Raw genomic sequence first — 4,682 nt, forward strand, 5'->3', positions numbered from 1 at the left:
AGCAGCGTTCCGTCAGAGTAATCCTAGTCTACATCCACTACCTTCCACTTCCATGATTGCCCTGTTGCCGTCGGAAATTAATTCATAATTTATTATAAAACACACGTCAATTAACCCGCTGATAAAGCCGTGACTCAGGACAGCGCTACTTCTCACAAATACGGATAGGAGATGAAAAGTTTAACAAACATGTAACCGTGATCAGCTTTGTAGGAAATTAAAAATCAATGCCACCTGTCTAGTAGCCTAGTGAAATAACCAATCACACTATGACAGACGCTCCACTTAGCACCAACTGCAATGTTAAATTTTAAATGAATGAAGCCCACTGGCAGTCTGGCACACGAGGGTGCTCAGTATTTTTTAGGGCACCCGGTATCTGCGCCTATGTCCCAGAATGCTGTGTGGACTAGCCAGACCCTCTTCCTCCACAGCGCTTGTGGAGGAAGACCTGGAATGCGATACTAGAGTGACCCTAAGCTACAAACAGAACCCCTTCTTCTTCATCGTCTTTCCATTTCTCTGGAAAGGAGCATTGTAGCCTAAATTGTAACAGACAGATGTTGAAGATGGATGAGATATTAAATCAATGTAAAAATTCCCCTGCATCTACAGACCGGGCAATCAATGTGGGATGGATGAACTGCAGAGCACACGGCCAATAATAAAGCTTTGATATGTGCAGACACTAGTACATGCATGATATGAATATTGTTGATTGTTTAGTATAACATTTTTTCTTTCAAAAGGTTTAAAATCAAGGCACAGGCAAAAACCAAAGTGTACCATGTAGTTATAACTGCATTTATACATGTTCTCAGTATGGGGTCAAGAATAAAGCATGCAACTTAATTCAGGTTTATTCAGTCTGCATATGAAACCTGCATTGCCGACATAGAGAAAGGCAAACCGTCCACGTGGCAGAATGCACTGGCTGAAATGGGCCAGACATCGATCATCCGTTTTCTCACTATTCCCCTGCTTTGAATGTGTTTCGTAATAATCATGCAGCACAGTAGCACAAATAGCAAGTCTAAAAAGAGTTGTCCCCTTAAAATCCTGAATAATTGAAGTAGATATATAATTAACACTGCAATGCTCAAATCAAAACTTAGAATCCTCTCTACACGTCACACCGATGCTGTTCCCCCGAGAATCCGGGAGCTGGCACACGAAGGCATTGCACAATAAAATCTGACATGCTTACTGTCTAGGAGGTCATTGTCAGTTCCAAATTTCCGTTCTCTGTAGCGAACAGCAGCCTGTGTAGGAAAGCGTGTTTCTCTATCTGCGTCACATAAAGGAGTAAAATCTGCTAGAACGAAGTATCAAAGTTAGCCGCTGCAGAGTTCAGGGCTCAGAAATAAAATTATTTCAAAATGAATTACATAGAAAATAAATCAACCCTCATTCAATAACAGGAAATTCACTAAACTACTTTTTGGAAGGACAGCTACTTAAGTCCTTAGTAGGCAACACAATAATAATAATATTGTTTATTAGACCAGTTTTATTTGAACACTTAACTCCAGTTATTTGTTTCTTTCCAAAAAAAAAAAAAAAAAGAGTATTTTGGAGAACTCTGTGCGTCACTGCTTGGAAGGATACATACACAGACGTTTCCAATCACGGATTAGCATTAGGATTACCAGCATTAGTCAGGTAATGCACTTTAACGTTTGTGCGGTTCATTTTACTTGCCATCCTGTTAGCACTACTGTGACACACACAATGCTGTTCCAATTTCACCGTGCCCGACAGTGTTAGTCATGTTTCATAATGTTAAAACTCTCTAAAACCTTCTCTAGTTGACATTTTTACCCTCTTACACAAAATAATACTGAGCTTGAAAATGTCTTCCGTAAAAGCTTAAAATATTACATATGACTCTACAGCAATTAGCTCTCATTCTCTGATGAGGGCCTCTTTATTTTACATTGTCTGGGACAGAGGAGATGCAAAGCAGGCCATTGTATGAGGAGTTCATTAAGCTGCTAAGAGTTTCGCTTCATCTAAATCATGCGGCTGACGCGTCTAATAGGGTCCAAATAAAGTCAGCTCATTTATGAAGCAGTTAATGTATTCAGCAGAACTCCAGTTGTAGGCCTGTGTTTATGGCCTTTACGCTATTCAAGACGGTGTTTCTCATTTTTCACATTCTACAAGGAAAACCCTCATCACGGCAGTTGCAGTCTGTGGAATTGAGCACATCTCAACACGAGTTGGGAAAAATACTGGCAGCAACTATTTGTTTGGAGGATAAGGCATTAAATACATTTGCATAATCTGAGCAGTGCTGCAGCTGGCCCGCCACAACATCAACTCATACGTTCCTAATTTTACTCTTATCCATTTTCTGCTGAAAAGGGAGCAGCAGAAATCATCCATTCATCCCTTTTACATTTATTAGCATGACTGCATCCACCGAGCTGCCGCTGTTCCTTTAGAGAGAGTGTCTTCTGGGAGAGATATCATATGTTGTTTTATGAGGTTGTTAAAACTGGTGGCCATGGTAAACCACAGACATACTGTTAAGACAACCTTTTAGAAAGGGTGAGACAAGGCCCTCAGGAGTGCTTGAGTTTTCACAGAGGTGTCCTTACGTCATAGAGACATAAACAACATGTTCCAGACATTAGACACTTATTGATGCAAGGTGTACAAGGGCTAAATAGAAATGGATCTGGGTGACCACAGGACTGCACAGTTTATCTGTACAGTTCAATGAAGACAGCAATGATCCTGCAGACATGTGTTCAGGAGAAGTACTCAAATAGTTAAGTAAAAGTAGCAACAACACAGTGCAGAAAGTACAAGTTCTGCATTCATAGTATTAGCAGACTATACCTAAAGTGAAAGGAATCATTATGCAGATCAGACAATTTTAATGGATAATATCTGGATCCATTTATTTCTGAACATTAATTAAATGTTGCAGCTGGAAAAGGTGGGGTTAATGTATGCACTTTATATACTGCTGGGTGGCTTAACTTATAATAGTACATCACAATTTAACGGTTGATTGTATTTTGTAGTAATAATTAGAAAATAACTAAAGTTGCCATATAAGTGTAAGAGTTAAATCGCCTCCAAAATGTCGTAGAGCAACATACTATAAAGCAGCATAAAATGAAAGGACCTCAAATTGTACAAAAATGTGTATTTGTTCTTTGTGTCCTACAAGGATGCCTGGAAATGTACAATTGATGAACATGCAAGTAATGTCTTCTTAAAGACAAACACAGCAGTCACAACAGAAAATGATGGCCACAGCCCTGAGATACTTCATGGGGCTGACACATAAACAAACTGCTTTCTTGCATAGCCAGCAGACACAGAGCAACACGAGAACCCGTTGGGATTGAACATCTGCCTGCTGAAGCCAATGATTTACAATAAAACTGTCAGACTCTCAATAGACAGATTTAACAAAGGATTAAAATCGATGCAGCAGAAACAGAGATGTCTTTGTTATTCCATGCGTTCTTCTTCTTTGTCAAAACACTTTGCGTCTACATAACCCACAATGCAACTAGACCGCCAACAGTTGGATCGGAGTATCAAGTGTGCCGTGCTGTTAGCTAGCCAGGTTTAAAGCCTAGTTACAATTATAATGTCAGCGCTACTGTAAGGCTAAGTCCTGGTAAAATAATAATAATATAATAATTGTCTTTAAAGCCCTCCTGACTACCATAAAATGTTTGTTTCAACACAATTTATTAAAGTTTTTCTCCATTGGTTTGGCTCATTTCTTGCAACAGAAATTCCATTCTCCAAACTCTAAGATTATTTGGCAAACAGTCTTACAGTTCAGCAACACTGTAACCAAATGCAAAAGCTCCTATCCCTCCTAAAACGGTTCACTCATGCTTCAAAACCAAATCCCTTTCCCGTATAAAGATCAGTGCCACGACAATGGCTAATATCCTTTTTTATTGCTTTGGCTCATTTCTTGAAACAGACCGGACGTTCAACAATCTTGGTGCTTTTGCTAAAATAAACTAGATGGTGTTGTGCTGAACTATAAACTAGTTCAGCACAAGACCATGGGTCACCTGCAAAAGCTCACATCTCCCAAAACAGTTCACTCATGTGTCAGAAATAAATTTATATATTTATTTTTATTTCTCACTTCAATAGCCAGTGCGTCCAAAATGTTTTGTCCCGTTGGCATTGTGGCCGTTGGCTGTCCTCATCCTCCCTCTTCTGGTTCCTTACCTAACCCTCCCTCTTCTGGTTCCTGTCCTCACCCTCCCTCTTCTGGTTCCTGTCCTCACCCTCCCTCTTCTGGTTCCTGTCCTCACCCTCCCTCTCCTGGTTCCTGTCCTCACCCTCCCTCTCCTGGGGCGTTTCTCAATATGTGTTCTTCTATGGACTTGTGTTCTTGTGTTCTTGTGAAACGTCATGTTTGGTGGCCAAAGTACTGACCCAATACACAAGTTAGCATTTCGCCAAGAACGCTTAAAGTCCCCGGATGTGATCTCGACACGCCCATTTTACCGAGGATACATCGGATGGTGACTTGTGTGAACTTGGCCGGGCCGGTATCCCAGCATTCAATTCGGGTGTAAAGTGCGTATGGTTTCCGGTACACAGTTGTCATAAATTTACGTCAATTAGTAAATCAATAAATTCATTTTTGGGATGTTTTAAGGCGAGAAATCAGCTGTGTAGATTTTGAA

This window comes from Etheostoma cragini, chromosome 1 (genome assembly GCF_013103735.1).
Source record: "Etheostoma cragini isolate CJK2018 chromosome 1, CSU_Ecrag_1.0, whole genome shotgun sequence".
NCBI lineage: Eukaryota > Metazoa > Chordata > Actinopteri > Perciformes > Percidae > Etheostoma > Etheostoma cragini.